Source organism: Acanthaster planci, linkage group LG14, assembly GCF_054643075.1.
Source record: "Acanthaster planci isolate LZ-2023a linkage group LG14, COTS_SCS, whole genome shotgun sequence".
Taxonomy (NCBI): domain Eukaryota; kingdom Metazoa; phylum Echinodermata; class Asteroidea; order Valvatida; family Acanthasteridae; genus Acanthaster; species Acanthaster planci.
Window position 1 is genome coordinate 7,206,291 of NC_141790.1, and position 19,388 is coordinate 7,225,678.

At 41.6% G+C, this 19,388-nt stretch overlaps 1 protein-coding gene across 1 annotated transcript in view; it reads right to left on the reverse strand.

The window, feature by feature from the left end:
• LOC110987957 (NLR family CARD domain-containing protein 4-like) overlaps positions 1 to 17,484 on the reverse strand; it is a 41,869-nt gene extending 24,385 nt beyond the window's left edge. The window contains exon 1 of the mRNA XM_087146145.1: positions 17,428 to 17,484. The gene's annotated coding sequence lies outside the window, so the exon portion shown is untranslated. The remainder of the gene's footprint in view (positions 1 to 17,427) is intronic.
• Between the last annotated feature and the right edge of the window lie 1,904 nt (positions 17,485 to 19,388).

Below are 19,388 nucleotides of genomic sequence, written 5' to 3' on the forward strand. Positions count from 1 at the left end.
GGTGCCAGTGAAGCAAGGACAAGTCACCCCCAACTTCAACGCAACCTCAAGCTACGCCCTCCATTTATTTTTATTGTTAATTAATAATTATCCTGTGTAAACAGAATCCCTGGGTTTTTCTTGTTGTTTTTAAATATATGTATCCTTTAGATTTAGGATATCTGTATTTTTGTACAGCGTGTTAAAACTTTTCGCTAACTTAGCCGGAAACGCACTAATCTCCACTGGTTGGCTGACAATAAAATGGCGTAAACTAGTAAACAAATAAATAATGTAAGCAGGTGTCATAATTTTCATATTATGCCCGCTACAAATACATTCAGGAATATGACTGAAATTGGGTCTTCCGTAAGTTTATATGGATCTCACACCTGACGGAGCACTTAATCTATGACATAAATAAATGTTTCGTTATGTTAATAGTCACTATATAGTAGGGCTGATGTCAGTGAAATGTCTGATATCAGAGACAAAGGAAGGACACAAAACAGTGCGATTACATGATGCAGACTTAGGTCATGTTCATATTAAAGAGACCTCATGAACGACTGCCCTTAACAAATCTAAAGAGGGCGCTATCATAACAATAAAAACTTGTTTTACAAGTATAAGTTGTGGATATAAAAACGGCTTTGACACATGATCTGGAGTAAAGTTTTCCACGCTGGACTGAGGACATGTTGGATACTGGGTTGTAGCTAGGGATTTTTTAGTGCTGGCTGTTTTACACAGGATGCTGGTTGTATGCATGTGTACATGTTTGTTTTACATTTGTACATTATCATATATGCATCAATGCACATCTGGAAATGCAGATGCTTTATGGTGCATTTACAGCGTCTTGTTGCAACCATTGGTCTTTTTTCCCTTTCAATTTGTAATTTTACTTTTGCTTTACGTACATGTATTAGTGTCTGAAATTCCTGAAGGTTAAAATGAACCACTTGTAGGTGTACCAAAATTGTAAATATCGAGGCTTGTAGAGAGAGTTTTCCCACCTGATCTCACACCGTTTTACAAAATTTCAATTTGCTTGTTCAGGATTTTGGGATTTTCTAAGTGCTGACTGTATTACCTTAACATCTGCCCATCCATGGTGTATTCCCTTCAAGACCGTTTCTGTGGATTTGCAACCTGAGGATTGGTCTTTTAAATGACTATCCAAATCAGAATCTCTCTGGACGATTGTACATTTGTGTCGCACTTATATTTCAATGAACTTATGTCCTAAAATTGTTGAAAGCCCGTACAAAACAATGCAAACCCGAATGAGAATCATAGAGCTATATAACTAGAGCGCTAACTTCAATTTATTAATGGCTCTGGGAGAACGTTACTGGACTTTTTCATTATGCAGGGGGAATGATGGCTTTGTTTAGTAACTTTGGGGGGGTGGAATGCACTTAATAAAAACTTGTAACATGTACAGCATGTCTTGATTTCTTTTGGAAATGTTTCTGGTTTCGTTTTTAATTTTTTAGGGGGGGTGGTTGCCTTACTTATTAAAGTTCTTATTACTTTATAAACTTTGATGTAAATGAAAACATGGCATCACTCTATCATCACAGTAGACTGCACGATGAAAATTCCGAATTGCATGGAATGACGGCTGGCCACGCTGACTCGCGTCAGTTGCCTGACTGTGCGTTCACGTGCATAACATGGACACATCTCACATTAATGTCACCCACCGGCGTGAAGGGAAGGCAGTGTAGCTGAAACAGCAAATTACCTGATGAACACTTGACTAAGATATCAAATTATTGTTCAAATTAATTACAATAATAATAAGCTCTGAGCAATCTCTGATTTCTGTAAAAGTACGAGTTGTCTCGTACACGAAGGTATGAGTTGTCTTTACTGGAGGTACAAGTTGTCCAAGGTGTGACTCTGCAAAAGTACGAGTTGGTACAATTATGTTGACTTATGTAGGAGTTGTTCATGGAAAGAGTTGCCCAAGGAAGGCCCTACAATGTACAAATTGACCTGTTCCCTACAGTTCTACATTAGAGCTAGTTCTACTGAATGGAACATAGAATGACCGATCCTATCCAAAACTTGAGTAAGAGGAGTACTACGCTCCACTCAGTAGAGCTACGTTAGAGCACGGACCATATACCCAGGGATGTGCAACTGCAAGTGGCCCCAGTGCAAACAGATGTGTGACCTTGGTTCCATGCATGTTACGGATCGTTATTACCCCCGAGGCGCTCTCGACTTTCTCGAAAAAACTCGCGACCACGACACGCGTTGCAGCATGTACAGTGCAGCCATGGTTATGCTGACGCGCCGATGTGGTGCTTAAATCTATTTGTTTTGACGAATAAAAATATATCTCCTTCATTTATCGATTTCAATGAGAAACGAAGTTTTAATGAAGCAAAATTCCCTAATTAAACGATGAAAAATCTTGAGCAGCATATTTTCAGAAAGGGTGTTACCTGACTTAAAATAATACAAGAAAACAAAGTGGTAGACAGGAATATGTGTTTTATTATTAGAGAAAGTGTAACATAATCCAACTTAAGTTTTGCTTTGATATTGTGCCGGCCGTAACATGCACTGAACCAGCTCTGGGCTTAAGTTGCACATCCCTGGGCAAATGGTCCATGGTTAGAGCATGGAATACTTTGAGAACTCCAAGTCACAACTCCATCATACTTGAGCCAACACGGTTTACGTAGTGTCATAATGCTATGGGGTTTTGGAATTAGATTTTTGTGATGAAATGATTCATGTAAGAAAGCTTTAAAATCAAATTTTCCCCTAAAAAAACCAAACCTGATTAATCTATACCTCTTAAAAAGCAGTGGTGGGAATGACATCTTGTATTGTTTTCATGATGTGACCTGGAAACACCCATGGGAGGGACATGCAACATAAGCTATGCTATGTAGCTGTGACCGATTGCAAGACTGAAAGATCCCCCTGCCACCGAAAATGGTTGAAACAAGATGCAGATCATGCGCAGTCTGATAAACAGGAACGACATGAATGGAGCGACAGTCTCTGGGTGGAACTTGGGAGCGAGAAATTGGTGGGCAATTCTCATTTCTTGCAAAAATACTCCATCTCATGCTCTGAAACCTTGTTATCCCACTTTGTAAACAGTATACTATTATCAGTAGTTTTAATTATTTGATTTTGGCTGACGGGAATATTTGATTTAATAGCTCACTTACACCAGTGAACCAAAAAAATCAGATTCCAAAACTCCATTGGGTTATGACACCATGTAAACCTTGTTTAAGTCCCACGGAATATGACGGAGTACTTCAAGTAGTGACTTCGAGTTCTTGAACCAATAGAGCAATGTCGAACCTAATGAAAGTGTTATGCCCCAACTATAACACAAGTCCCAACTATCAGTCCCAACTGTCATGACTGTAGTGCCGCAGTTGGGCTGGTCAATGTCTGTGGGAAATGTCTCAACATTATCTAAGTCATCAATGTGGCTCACTCTTGACACAATTCATCTAAAATGTGGCACTTCAACTGTTCATCTACACGATGGCCGATAACATGACACTTGACCGATGACATGACTTTGGCACATGCTGGACACATCATGCACACAGGACCTCTGTGCTGTAGTTGGGCTGGCCCAACTGTAGCCCTTCTAGTTGGGATGAGCCCAACCATAGTTGGGACAGGCCAAACCATAGTTGGAACTGATACTATAGTTGAGGCGTACCATAAGCATGGAAAGGAAACAGCATCATCTAAAAATATCATAACATCTTCAACACTCTGTCACGTTCCTACCTTCATATGACAGCATAAACTGACAAGGTTGATACTACACATAGACTATAATGTACGTATGGACTCATCAACGAGACTTTTTAACCAAAAATTAGAAGATTCAACTGCAATCTCTGGCTATCATGAAGTTGGTAAATTAAGGCGAGATACTTCCTTGTACTAGTCATTGATCCTGTGGCAACAGAGGTCGGCGTTCACATTACTCAAATTGCAGTTCCTGATGGGGGGGGCAGAACTAGAAAAGGCAAAACAAAATGTAAACAACAAAATTCAGCAGGTAACAGAAGTTCCTGGTAACTTTACCATTGTTTATTGACCACTGCTTGGAACAACAGAACAAACAAAAGAATCAAGCTTACTAGCCATCAACATTAAATTTGAATTATAAATGTAAAAGAAGATACATTGCAAAAAGCAGGCTACTTGTTTCACTCAGAATACGTACAAAATGTGAGCTTAGAATGAAAGGAAGTTTAGGACTCATTCTATTTGTGTGACAAATTTGACCTGTTGAGGCTCAAATTATTGTTTGCAAAAAAACAGTTTGGAATTTCAAAAAGGCAAGGTCTTCTGGGAAAGATTGTGAATGGCTGCCTTGATAGGACAGATTATCACAAGTGATCAGCTGCTGGGTCCGCAGTATCCTCAGATGTGCTTCAGTTTGGGCAACGAGGGAAACTTCACAACAAGTATAGCTAATCCGATACAAAACACACCATGTCAAAGCAATTTGATTGGGTGACAACTTGACGTTATAAGGTAGTCAAGCTAGCTAGTCTAACATTCAGGGTTGGATAAATCCGGAGTCTCATGATAAGGAAATGTCTATCTTTTCAAAACAGCTATTTGGAAAATGTTTTAAACATATTCAAGAGTTAATCAGCTAACTGCAAACACAAAATTAAAGGTGACCATAATATGGAAATGATTTAATCAGGCTTAGTATTCTGACATGTGCGGCAGAAATGAGAGAAAGTGCTGCACAAAATTTTTGTAGATGCACCAGCAAACAGGTAGACGTGCAATAGCTGTGGTAGCTAGATCGAAATCAGCCTTCTGCTACTGCGTCACTTTACAAGTTAACTCAACGAAGCCCAAGAATGCCCGGTACGCAGCTGACACCCAAGAATGCCCGGTACGCAGCTGACACCCAAGAATGCCCAGTATTTTAGTCGACGTCAATGAATACCCTGTATGCAGCTGACACCCAAGAATGCCCGGTACGCAGCTGACACCCAAGAATGCCCAGTATTTAAGTCGACGTCAATGAATACCCTGTACGCAGCTGACACCCAAGAATGCCCGGTACGCAGCTGACACCCAACAATGCCCAGTATTTAAGTCGACGTCAATGAATGCCCGGTATTCAATTTAAACAAAAGAACGACATTGCTAAATTTTGGAGATGCGCGCAGTGACAAAAAAAAGTTTTGTGAATCGCTAGAGGGCGCTATAAATATTTGCGGGCAAGAGATTGAAAAAGGAGCACCGCCGCGCACAGTACCTGCACTACAGCGTACACCTATAGAAAGGTGGAGCGTGACCAAGAAGAGAAGAAAAATTAGCAGGAACCGGTGTCCGGTAAGAGTAAACAATACGAAAACTCACCCTGGTTATACTTAGTTCAAGATGTCTTAACTCCACCAAGTTTTCGGCCAGTCAACCAGGGCTGAATCTTCTCTCCAACACCTTAACAAGTTCACCATAAGTAAACTTTTTCGAGCCATCGCCAAGACTTCACAGGGCATCACCCTGGAGAGCTAGCAGCCAGAAATTTGGCTGCCCATTCCTCACTCCACAGATTCACCTTCCTTTATGCCTCAAAATGTTGGTAATAATCGTTCTACAGAACTTTGCCATTGTATTCGTTGGTAGTAATTGAAGGTCTGTGCGGCTTACTTTGAGGTTTACCAGGAACCTCACCACCGACTAACCGTGATTCACCAGTCAACCTCACCAACAACCTTGTTTGTCATTGTCACCTTCTGTGTAGTTGCAAACCTGAGCGAGTCACAATCTAGCCCTCGTTCCCTTCTGCCATCGTCCTCATTGCTTACAACGGGATTAGTGCAAGGGCTAACTACTGGTGTTGGAGTTAACCTCGTCTGAGGTATACTCCCATGCTGTCCTGCCTCCCTCCAAACAAATTCCAGTGATATACCAATGTTGGAATGGTCTCATGCCTTCAATGAGGAATATCCTGAGGTATCCTCTGGCAACTTCCAGTTGACTTCTGAGTCGACTTTCAGACGAGGTATATCCTCACCCTTAGGGTGTATATACCTCACTTACAATCTCAGGTTGTGATCTTTTTTTGACAGCCTCTAGCTCAGCGGAGAGACAATCCCATTCCCACTTGAGCCTCTGAACTTCCATTCTGGAGCAGTTCAGGTCATCAAGGACAGAACCTTTGTCATCCTCTATCTTAGCGACCCCACTGCCCTTACTACTACTCATACTGCAGTTTCGTATTTGTTTGTGATAGTGCTCCTCTGAGAAAGCAGCCAAACCCAACAGAGAACCACAGGGACCAGCGCAATCCAGAACAGGCTAGGACAATGACAGCAGTTGACCACCCGTCCAACAGGTTATGGTTGGACGATAATAATTCCACAGTTGCCAGTGATCAGAGACAGAAAAATATACCATGTGAATGGCAGGCAAGCTTCATGATTCAGGTCAAATGTTACAAAAATGCATCTTCCCTTCTCATCATTTGTAAGACAATATATATGTGTCATCATACAAAACTAGTGAACATAAAGCTGTTTTTTATGAACAAATACACTCTGTCTTCATCACTGTATTGTTACCTTTTGTTACACAGACCTTGTGGCAATTAGACTGAAGACAGGCAAAGGAGTTCCCTAGTGATATTTATTTAAGATTTAAGAGAGGCCTAGGTGGTGCCTAGAGTTATCAAGGATATTGTAACGTGTGCAGTCGATGGGTTCTCTTACTCCTGACAAAAATCATGGCACACAGGATTTTTCTGGTTTTCACGGGCGTCGTCCACCGTTTATCTCGTAAAACAACCTAGTCGGACTCTTGCCAAACACGCACTTTCATGTCCTTAGCAACGCCGCCAAAACAAAACAAACCTACTGCGTCGGTGCCGCAGGCTATAGGGTCCAACCAGCAGGGGCTCCACTGCACGGCACCATTGTGGTTACATGTTGGTGCCCTCTATCAGTTGGTCGGTGCCTACGCTACAATATATAAGAGAGTTATTGTTGAGGAGCATATGCATTTGGTTGCCTAGGCCTATTTCAAGATCTACCATTGCCTAGACTTGCTGCCTAGACTCTACACTCTTACGACGATTGTTTATATTTTGCTCGTACTCGCATTGCAATGAAGTCGTTGGAGCGCACTCAATCAACTGGGTTCATGGGCATTTATTAGCTGTATAATGTACAAATTAACTTTGTATAAAATTATTCTCATTTCATTCTTGCCCTCGTTTTCTCAATGTTGTCAGACTTGAATTCAATTATTATTGTTGAGTCGTTCTGAAACTGGTCTGCATTGTAAATTCCTTCAGTAGACTGTCTGTCCTTAGGAAAATCTTACACTCTTAATTGCTCGACTTATCTCTTCACTTGGTCATATATTTTGACGGCGAATCTTTGTCTTAGATCTCGAAATTACTAAGCCGGTGAGGCGGAACTCCGGAGGTTTAGGGCCTATAAATTTTCTGCCTGCTGGCAGCGCTATCATCGGAGGTGTCGGCTCGAAAAAAGTGATCTCCCCCCACTTCCTTTTGTTTGAGTCCTGACATGCATCTGAGACAACCCCCCCTCCTTTGCCATTTCCGCCACACATGTAAATCAAACTTTGGAATTCCAAAGGTGAGAATTTTCAGTTCTCTCCGAGTATGTGCAACAGGCAAAAAAAAACAAACAAACAAAAACCCAGCAATTTAACCCTCATTTTGATAGTTTGGTCTCTGCAGGAAAGGCATCAGAAATATTTTAGTGATATTTGTGCCCTGAAAGGACCCAGTCTCTAAATGTTAATACTTTTTATTTTGTAGCCAACGATACTGATGCACATAGCCAAACCCTGTCACTGAGAACTGTTTTGTTTGGTTTCCTTAAAGTTTGGAGTTCAACTGAAATCCCTCCTTATGTCAAAAGCACAAATCACTGTGCCGCTGTCTTTCAGTTTATAAAAATCTCAACAGAATCCTAGAACGGTATTTCAAGCTATTCATGGTGACAGACAACTAAGGTGGAAAGCTTGCGGTAGCACCATGCAAGGAAACAATCTCTTTGTGAGTCTGTATGGTTCTGAAAAGAACCGTGAGAAACTCAACGTTTCGGACAGCATGCTCTGTCCGTCGTCAAGAGACTGAAGAGATGCCGACAGAGTGGGGCTTATAAGCTGACTGGGAGTACTGGAGTGTGACGGATCCTACTGTGTAGTCAGGGGGAATGAGGATGCAGCTGGTGGATGTCAGTTGGTCATGGGATGTGGCAGGGGGGGCTAGGGTATAGAGGAACCATCAGACTGGGAGGTGAGCAGGGGCTGCCAGATGTTGCTGATGAAGAAGCCGATGTCTTCAGGTACGGTGGGGTGTTTGGAGATTTCCAAGGCTTCTCTAATGCGTCTTGGGTACCACTGTTCGATGAGGTGGGCTTCTTCCCAGTTGATGGTGTGGTCTTTGGTGTGGGAATGCTTGCTGATGGCTAACTTCTCAAAGTCCCCCTTCCTGCCATGGGCTTTGTGTTCTTTGATCCTGGTAGGGAGGTCCCTACCAGTCTCTCCGATGTACACTTTGCCACACTGGCAGGGGATCTTGTATACACCTGGTCGGCGGTGTGGATCTTGCCTGTCCTTATGGGAAGTCAGCATCCCGTGGATCTTGAGGGGAGCTCAAGATACCATCCCAAGCGTCCGTTGTGTTAGATACCAGCCCAAGCAGATCAAGACCCAAGATCAAGTCCCCCTCCCAGCCGTAGGGTCCCCTATACCCAAAGCCAACTAGATAAGGCCCCTAGTTCTGTCACTCTCCCCTACCTAGGACGTACCTCCCACCACATCCAGTGTATCCCGAGCAAGCACAACATCAAGGTGTTCCACACAGCTCCCCTCAAGATCCACGGGATGCTGACTTCCCATAAGGACAGGCAAGATCCACACCGCCGACCAGGTGTATACAAGATCCCCTGCCAGTGTGGCAAAGTCGGAGGAACTGGTAGGGACCTCCCTACCAGGATCAAAGAACACAAAGCCCATGACAGAAAGGGGGACATTTAGAAGTCAGCCATCATCAAGCATTCCCACGCCGAAGACCAAACCATGAACTGGGAAGAGGCCCACCGCATCGCTAGCACCGAACAGTAGTACCCAAGACGCATTAGAGAAGCCTTGGAAATCTCCAAACACCCCACCGTGCCTTAAGACATCGGCTTCTCCTGGCCCATAGGTCTCCTATACCTTCCCCGCCACAGCCCATCACCAACTGACATGCATCAGTACCCAGGTGGATCCACCAGCTGCATCCTCATTCCACCTGACTACACAGTAGGAAACGTCACACCCCAGTACTCCCAGTCAGCTTATAAGCCTCACTCCATGTCGGCATCTCTTCAGTCTCCTGACGACGGACAGAGCATACTGTCTGAAACGTTGAGTTCCTCACGGTTCTTTTCAGAACCATACAGACTCACAAGAGATCGTATCCTTGCATGGTGCTACCGCAAGCTTTCCACCTTAGAATTCTAGAATGCTGTCCAAGAAATTGGCATATATCATTTGTAAACAATCAAATCTTACATAGAAACTCACCAAATATACCTCTCAATCATTACTGAATTCAATGCAAAAATCATAAATCATGAAAGGTTATCACAAGTCAAATTTCATGTACAAATGTATTTAAAACTAAATATTTGGCTGTTACAACAGGTCATAATTCCAATTTGGTCCACTGAGGGCAGAAAATACAAGATCCTAGCTGCTCCCCTTGAATTTTTATGTCAGTCCACAAGTATTATGTTAAACAATTAACCCCAAAGAAAATTATTTGACATCACATTCAATGGGCACAAGTTTTACACATCAGATCTTTAATTTATAATTAGTTGACATGTCACATCACATTGCTTTCCAGTGAGTTACATGAATGCATACATTTATGTGCACAGTATATCCACAGCATGACCCTGTTAGCTTAGAGTTGATAGTGCAATGACACGTGCGATAGTTGACTTTAGTGGTCAGTCTTGCTCAACAGTTGCCAGCAATAAGTAAATAAACCAATTTGAGCTGCGTAAATTAAATTCATGTTCTGGCAAGTTCCAAGATTGTGCACTATTTACAAACACCAATCTTGACTCATTGTTAGACTATTTACAAATGATATCAAAATCCAGTAGCAAAGATAACAGCCTTTTGACTTGTTTCTATTTTAACTTCATGCATGTGGCAGTGTTTTCTTTGATTATCATAAAAAGAGAAATCCTGGTTCTGCAGAAACATATCCTTGATCAATATTCCAATGAGTAATGACCTCACTGCCATTAATTACAATTATTACAGTCAAATTGCTGGTTTTAAGGGAAATCTCCTCAGTAATTCTAATAATTAACAGAGTACAAATAGCAATACAATTACTTTCTACATTTCCTGTACAAGAAATTGCTTTGATGCACAAAACAAAGGGGGCCAGTAAGTTACTATTACATAAGAGGGGTGCTTCCTAGATGGTGTTACATACATGCCGTTACTCCATTGCCTGCTTTTCATGTGTTTCAGTGTGAAAGCTGCAAAAGTAACTGGATTGAGGCCAGACGGTGATTTCTATTATGTAATGAAAATCAATGTCCATTTTTAATGTCAAAAATTACAGATTGATTTTGTTCGACCATCCATTTTTTAATTGCAATAGGGAAAAGCACCTCTTTCAAAACATAAAATGCTTCACTTTTTCATTCAAACTGGCCATTTTTAACTGGCCTGCTAAAACTTTGAGATATGCGGCTTTAGTGGTATTGACGTTTTGAGTTACGGATAGTTTATTGTACATAAAGGCCTATTCTTTTGTCGGGAAAACAGAAAGACGTCGAGGTAAACGGAGTTTCGAATTAATGGGCTTCCACCTGTCAAGATTTTACTGTAGAATGATATATGGAGATCTCCAAACTGATAGACTGAATGTGTTCAGTCAATGCCTGGTAGATGACTGGAACTCACTCCCCCAGGGGAAACACAAAGTAGCCGAGACTTGGTCAAGGAAAGATCCCCTCACACCTCGCAGGCTGAGTGGGTTCCACCAGAAGGTGTTAGATGACTGGAACTCACTCCCCCAGGGGAAACACAAAGCAGCAGAGACGAGGTCAAAGAAAGATCATCTCACAGCTGACAGGCTGAGTGTGTACCGTCAGAAGGTGATGGATGACTGGAACTCACTCCCTCAGGGAAACACAAAGCAGCTGAGGCATGGTCAAGGAAAGATTCCCCTCACAACTGACGGTGATCTTACACAGTCTGACCAGATTCAACCAAAAAACTTTACTCATGTCAGCAAAGGCTTCTTCAACTACCAAAAAATACCAAGCCATCTGAGGAAGGTAGGAGAGTAGGGCATCTTCCCAAGCTGGCATCACAGTGTTTCCTGTTGACCCATTTTGCCTAGCATTGTACATTACTTATGGACACAAGACAATCATCGAGTCTGTCACAGCAGCGGTTAACAGGGTCCAAAGTCAGACCAGCTCACCTCTCACATGGTCAACATGATGATTACATGTAACACTTTCTGGCAAGGTTTCAAATGCCTTCACTCATCATTACTAGTTTGGAAAGTGCCAATCACCCCAAACAAAACAAGATTTTCAACATCCACAGGTACCCAAATGCCACTAGCCGATGTGCGGATTATTTTTGTTTGCCCTGTTTCCTACTCTGACTTCCTACGCTTCAATGACCAAGCTAACAACGGCAACAAGGACCATCATTCACAATCACTGGTCAATGCACCTCACAAGGTCAAAGGCTCACCAGCTCTTAATGTGTTTTTTTTTTCATCCAAGCACACAGCACACACACTAAACCTTTCAGTGTTAGCTTGTATGATATTTCATATCTACTTGTCACTGAAATTTTACAGGCAAAATCCAGCTTCTCCTGTCAATTACCAACCAATATCCCCTTAGAACATTTCATCTAGGTTACCAAGTGCATCATGAAGGTGTTCCTTATCTTCTGTCAGCTCACAGCTGTAGAGCTCCAGGTCCCGCAGGGCCTTTGCATGTTTCAAAGGCAAGCACCATGAAGTGGCTGTACCAGCCAGGTCTGCATTATCAGAAACAACCAATGTAACCAAGTTGGGCAGCTCCTCGAGTGATTTAGCAACATGTACCATGTCCTGTCCATTCAATGAGCAGCTACTCAAGTCCAGCTCCTGCAGGGGTTTGAGCTCCTTCAGATACATTCCCCATGATGCTGCTGTACCACCAAGGTTATTACCAGAAACATCTAATGAAACCAAATTGGGTAGATCCCTGAGTGCCTCAGCAGCATGTACCATGTCCTGTCCATTCAATGAGCAGCCCCTCAAGTCCAGCCTCTGCAGGGGCTTGAGGTCCTTCAAGTGCATTCCCCATGATGCTGCTGTACCACCAAGGTTATTACAAGAAACATCCAATCCAGCGAAATTGGGTAGATCCTTGAGTGACTCAGCAACATGTATCATGTCCTGTCCATTCAATGAGCAGTTCCTCAAGTTCAGCCTCTGCAGGGTTTTGAGCTCCTTCAGATGCATTCCCCATGATGCTGCTGTACCACCAAGGTTATTACAAGAAACATCCAATCCAGCAAAATTGGGTAGATCCTTGAGTGACTCAGCAACATGTATCATGTCCTGTCCATTCAATGAGCAGCTACTCAAGTACAGTCTCTGCAGGGGCTTGAGCTCCTTTAAATGCATTCCCCATAATGCTGCTGTATCATCCAGATTGTGATTTAAGAGATCCAATGACACCAATTTGGCTAGATCACAGAGAGACTTCATGACAGGTGCTACCATTTCACTAGTTAAGTTATCAATGAATTCTGCCTCATTCAGGCTTTTCATTGCACTCACAGCAACGGCCAAATCTGTGGCAGACCTTCTCCACCTGTAGTTCAAAATCCTTAGTATTTTTACTTTATTAAGGTAAGCACTGCCTCTGTCCTCTGCAACACATCTCAGAAAGTATGTCACTGAAAGCAATGTATCAACATCAAGATCACAAAGATTGATGCTATCACATAAGACTGCTAGTATGAACTTCTCAGGTGGTAGGTACGTACACTGACTTTCAAAGTAACAGTGAAGTGCCAACTGACCCACCCTATCCTCAACTGACAAACGATTCTTACACTTCTCCAGAAACACATTCAGTATCTCAAATGTACATGCCTCATTTCCTCCACAACAAAAGCACAGAAGATATTCAAAATCCACTGGGCTTTTTGACACAATTTCACTCAGAATCTTCTGAAATTCTTGTCTGTCTACTTCACACAAGTTCTGGAGGTATAAAGCAGAACAGAATTCCTGGAATGTCTTATGAATGAACTGCACACTGCTGTGGGGGACTCGTCCCTTGAGGACTCTCTGTGTGGTCAAAATACCTGCTTTTAGAGCAAGGCTAAGCACACCTGGCTCAAAGTCACTGTCTTTAAAAGACAGCACTTGATCTGGAAAAAGGAGACCTTGCAAACCAACCTTGCCAAGTTTAATCACCACCCTGTTTATTTCTTGTTCTGACACATCCTTTCTTTTTCCAACTTCATCAACTGCGTTACGATATAGGCCTGACATTGTTTCTGGAAATTCAGAATCTTCACTCCACAGGGAACACATCATGAGAAGCAACATGGGACTCTCTGCCAAAACTGACAAAAGGTTTGAGGATCTAATCCTTGTCAGAAGCCCCTCTGCCTTAGTAGGTTCATCACAGTAAAACTTGTTCACATACTCTTCTTCAAGAAATCCTATGACCCTGACATGTGTGAATGGTGGTTGAATCAGTTCCTTTGTTGTCAATCTGTCTAAGTGGGAGGGGCGGGTACTCACAAGTACGGTGCAACCTCTACACATCCTACGATTGAGGATTTTCAGTATGGAACCAAATGAGCATTTGTTGAAGGAAGTGGTCCTCAACTCATCAAAGCCATCCAAGAGAATGAGGACTTTGCCAGAATTCATCCTGATGTATGACCCCAGAGCATTCCTGTCTACACTTGTGTCTTCTGCTAAGAGTTGGTCAAAGACTGCATCAATAAGATCCGACTCCTGCTTCAGATCACACATTTTCAACAGGAAGAGCAGTTTATACTTCTGTAAGACCTCGCAAGAGCTAACTGCCCAATCATACGCAATCTTGTGAAAAAGAGTGGTCTTTCCTCTACCAGCCAGCCCACTTAATACAGCTATTGGGATCAATTTACCTTCTTTTGTTTTCAGCAGGAACATATCCTCGTAGGATACAAAGGTGCATTCTGTTTTTCCCTCACCAGTGATCAGCTGTAACTTGGTGCACATGTCCATGTTGTGCTTTTTGAGATCATCACACCATGGGTTCATCTGTACAAAGCTACCTGTCTCATCGTAGTGTGACTTCAGTTCATCTTCACAGATACTGGCAGCATTCAGGGACTGGACATCAGACGCACTGTACTCTAAGAGTGAATTTTCACAAAGAAACAGAACACATTATTCCAAGTTTCTGATAAGAAACTCAGAGGGACCATTGTGACTAAATTGAATCTTTCCCACAACTGTTCAAAAGCCCAATTCAATATGACAGGTGTGCATTTTTATTGTCATATTGTTGCATATACGATCCACAAAGAAATATAAATTTAGTCAATTAATGCAGTTTTTCAAACTATGGTATTTTGGTACTCATTTTGTTGTAGGCATTTTGACAAGCAAATCATGGCCTACTGTTACTCAACGACCTATCAAAATTATTCAAGCAATATCAAAATCTATTTGAGTTTCTTCTATTTTGGCTCAGTTTTCAGTATTTCAGCCTTGGTAGTGGGGTACAATAATTTGTTATGGAAGCAACTATGTCTACATTTTACAAATATATTTGTATCACTGTGAAAGAACAGATTTTGGACTTTACTTCCCTTAAAGAAAGATGCTGTTCCATGATGGAGGGCATTTGTGTCATATCTGGCTTATGAGTAACTGAAAACATACTAAACCCAAATAAACAGGATTCTTGCCATCCAATCAAGTATAAAAAGGATTTTTAGAAACTCATTTTTCAGGCTGGATAATTAAAAAAGTCGTCATCTGTCTGAAAAATCGTCATTGAGGGCGGCATGCAAATTGGCCAAAGTATGACATGATACGTGGAGCAGTTATGGCGGCGTATTTTAATCATTCCGTGCTGCACGGTCCATGCAGTAATCTTACATGATGATACAAAAGCATATGAAGGCATGGCAATGCAGGCTGGCACCATTCAATGCATGGAATCCGCACTGTAGACGTCTTGGCCCAGCTACAGTCAGTAGCAGCAGAGCTTTGCGGTAGATAAAACCAGTCACAAACGACCAAAGCCATGGCATGTCTAAGAACTGTCTTGTTGGTGGATGCCACCCTCCACAGAATAGCCCCAGAACAAATTTCCTCACATTTCCCTCACAAATTTCATTGTGAGTTTCTACGATATTCGTGTTCACAGTTCAACAGCTGTAACTAAAATTTAGTATTTCCAGAGTTCATAAGAAATGTACACCTAACTTTTAAAACCACACACAGTCGAGACTGTACGAAAGACCTTGTCTCTGTAATATATCTACATAAAGAGATTTTTCAGAAAAATGTCCTCCATCATTGACCTAATCTTTAACCACTTGCTGCCAGGTGCTTTGAAAAATGCAGTGCACACATAGGGGTCATTTTAAAGATTTCCAGTTTTCAAAATTCTTCAAAAATTCATCATTTCTTTTAACGGACGTTTAAACACAAAGGAAGGACTCTTTGGGCACTACTCCAAGTTGACAGGCGGCCATCACTGACACCCGAGTTTTTCAGCCAGGCCCACAGCCTTGTAAATAGAGCTCAAATTGTGCCGTGTTATGTGAGACTCTTTTGTTCCGGAAACCGGGAACAGTGCACTGCTGACCTCTTTTCAATAAGGGCCAGATTAGCGTGCAGCGGTGCTGTGTGGCTCATCCCTGCGGTGGTGGAATGCTTTTGTCTCAGAGGTAATCCGCTCGCTCTAAATGCCCCAAACCTTGGTATATGGTATCAAAACATGGCTGGATTATCTCCACTATTGAGAGTGAAAAAATGTTAGTAATGCCCAGCTGCCTGGTCTTTTGTGCCAAGCGCAGTGTTTTTTTACAAGGCCCAACTCTTTTGTCCAGTTTTGGGCCCACCCCCGGCTTTGTGTATAAAGCCTAAGTACTTCAAAAACAAGTTGCCCGGCAGGAAGTGGTTAAAAAGCTTCTGAAGTCATGATTTAGAAAAAGGTATCTAGGTAGATACATGGAATGTCAGTGTATAAGCAGATAAAGTTTCTCCAAATACAATACTGACATACATGTAGGTTACTCTTATCCTAACATTTACATACTCACCACTCAGCTTATCAGCAAGATTGATGTCCCCAACTTCCCTTAGTGCTTTGCAGAGAGCTTCTCTCTGATTGACATCACCTGGTTGTTTCTTCCTCCATGCAACCAGCATCCCATTGATTTGATCACGAACATTAGTATGATTGTCCTTGAAGTGAGAGACCCTTGCTTGGTTGAAGCCAAGCTTTGCAGCAAGTCTTGTCCATTCATTTGCATCAATCTGTTCAGCTATGTCATACAGACTGCTATCATCCAACTCCCCTGTTGTGAAGAAAACGACAATGGACGACATGCAGTTGAATCTAAACTGCACTGTAACATGGACACGTAAGGTTCTCACAATTACCTTTCTAGCAAAAGTAACCTCAAAGTGATTATTTTCCACACAAGAAAGCACAAGGTACCTCAAACACTGGTTAGTACCTGGTGGCTGTGAGCATGAGACAGTCCTCTGTGTAGTTGCTTTCTTGAATGTACCGGTATTTGGTTGATTCTCTGATAAAGTATCAAATAAAACAAAACACATTACAACGTTTGTGACTACATTCTGTGCAAACAACCATGTCTTTTAACTGCTCTAAATTCATTAAAATCACACCAACCTGTATTAATTGCTAAAAATATTTCTGAAAAGAGAGTATTCAATATCTTTGCATTAGGACAGTTTTTGGATTTCATAATTTTATAACAAATTCCCTTCCTTCTTGCATGCACCCATCACTATGCATTTCATTATTGCATACGTGTACTTTCAAAGAAAGGAGATTTCTAAAAATTGCCTTTGTAATGTTTAGTTTACCTTTTGGACAGTGAAAAAGGAGTCAGTTACACAAATTCAAGTTTACCAACTCCAATATTAATAGTAACTTGCTGTTTCAAACCTGGGTGATAATTATAAGTCAGAGTTCAATCAGGATTATGCCACATAAAAGTAAATGCTACAAAAACAATATCCTCTTTAAAGATCACAACTACTTACAGACTTTCTGGTGAATCTCATAATGAACACAAACTCTTCAGATCATCCATAAAACACAAATGTTGCTTACCTATCACACTATAACTTACCTGTCAAGTTGTCAGCTAGTTGTGCATTTCCAACCTCCTTCAATGCTTTGCAGAGAGTTTCTGTCTGATTGACATGAACAGGTTGTCTGTTTCTCCAGGTGACCAGCATCTGGTTGATTTGTTCTGCAGTGAAGGAGTGATCACTTGGAAAGTGGGAGACTTCTGCAGCACTGAAGCCAAGCCTTGTTGCCAGTCCCCTCCATTCACCTGCATGAATCTGTGTAGATATGCTGTAGAGGCTGTCTTCATCCAGTTGCCCTGTTATAATAAGAAAGGAAGACATTATAAAATAGAATCCGTACTGAAATGAGCAATGTTCACAAAACATGCGGCTCACATGAAATTTTCTTCATTAAACAAAAGAACCGTCCAATGAAAGTACTGCAACAACTGCACTGGATATTTATGTACACGAAATTTGAAAAGTCCTTACAGTATTCCTCAATGATCCGAATGAATCCCACCTCCAGGTATGTGATATGACAGGAAATGTTGTGGCCCATTATAGAAAATTACATTACATAAAACTTTAAACACAGTGGAAATGTACATGACATTGTATAGCCTTAAATAATTTACATGTACATGAAAAATGAAAGTAATTTTATATAAGTTGACATGAAATTAAAAAAACAACTTTGGTGAAAAGTTGAAAGCAAATTTCACAATCTAATTTCAGAACAGTTTTCTTTCTATTTTAGGTAAACACAAATTTGCCAGCTTGTATGGATCATGACAGGCTTGAGCCATCAAGGATGATGGACATACTGTTATAACAGTTATTTTTTAATTAAAGCTGATATTTATATTCACAATACTCCACCTGTTGCTTCACGTTGTGTCTTCAATCTCCTCTGGCTCTCCCCTCCATCCCAGTCAGCCATTCTGTTGGTAATTGATGAAGTCTTTGTATCTAGTCAGTTGGCAACTCAGTGACAGCATATCAAATAGTTGCAAGCAGTTGACAAAAACAGGTCTCTGAGAAATTTGACATCCTTTAAATTTGGGGACCAATGGTCTCTGTGTCCCTGTCAAATCTGGCAGATGATTTTGAAAGGTTAGATCATATTCTTTGACTTCCAAGATTGAAAGTGTCGAGCGTGAATCGAGTAAAAACGGTCGGATTTTAACAGATTTTGAAGTCGAAAATATCACCGAACTTTGCCTTTGGCATTTAAGAAAGCCAGTAAGCAATGAAAAGGGTATTTTTGTTGAGTCTTTGGAATTTTTGAGAACCGACAATGTCACTTTATCAAGTAATGTCATGGAGTGTTAGTATGACTGATCCAGTCCGAAATTCGAAAAAGGGGAACACCAATGCTCCACTCAGTAGAGCTAATAGCAAGGCATCCATCAATCCATCATGTATCCTTGCTGCTTGCTCTTTGATCACTGTTCGTTGTCCACCAGCGCCACGCTACCAGTTCCAATTTCCAGGCATCCATTTGTTTCGTGGGCACGGTGGGAGCACAGTGAGGAAAACAGCTTGGGGCCGAGGTAAAATCACAACATCTTGAATACTCCATCATGTTCATACCTTTATATGACGCTATAAAGTGACAAAGTTGATACTACAAGTAGACTGTCACATATGGACTCATCAAGGAGACTTTTTAATCAAAAATTAGAAGAGCCCACTGCACCGTCAGCTCATAACGAAGTCTACCAAACTCACCTGTGCGAGTTACCTCCTTGTATCGGTCATTGACCCTTTGACAATAGAGGGCGGTGTTGACACTACTCAAACTGCAGTTCGGGGGGGCAGAAGAGGCGGCGTTGACCTCGTTTGATTTTCGATCGATGCCGATTTTTGGCATTGTGATTTATGTATTTCTGTTTCTGCCACGCTTTCACAATATGTGCGTGTTTATATTATATCTATTTCAAAGCTAAATAAGAAAAGAAAAGAAGTTAGGTAAAGGCATACATCTCTGATAGTTTTTAATTTAAGTTGCGGGGGT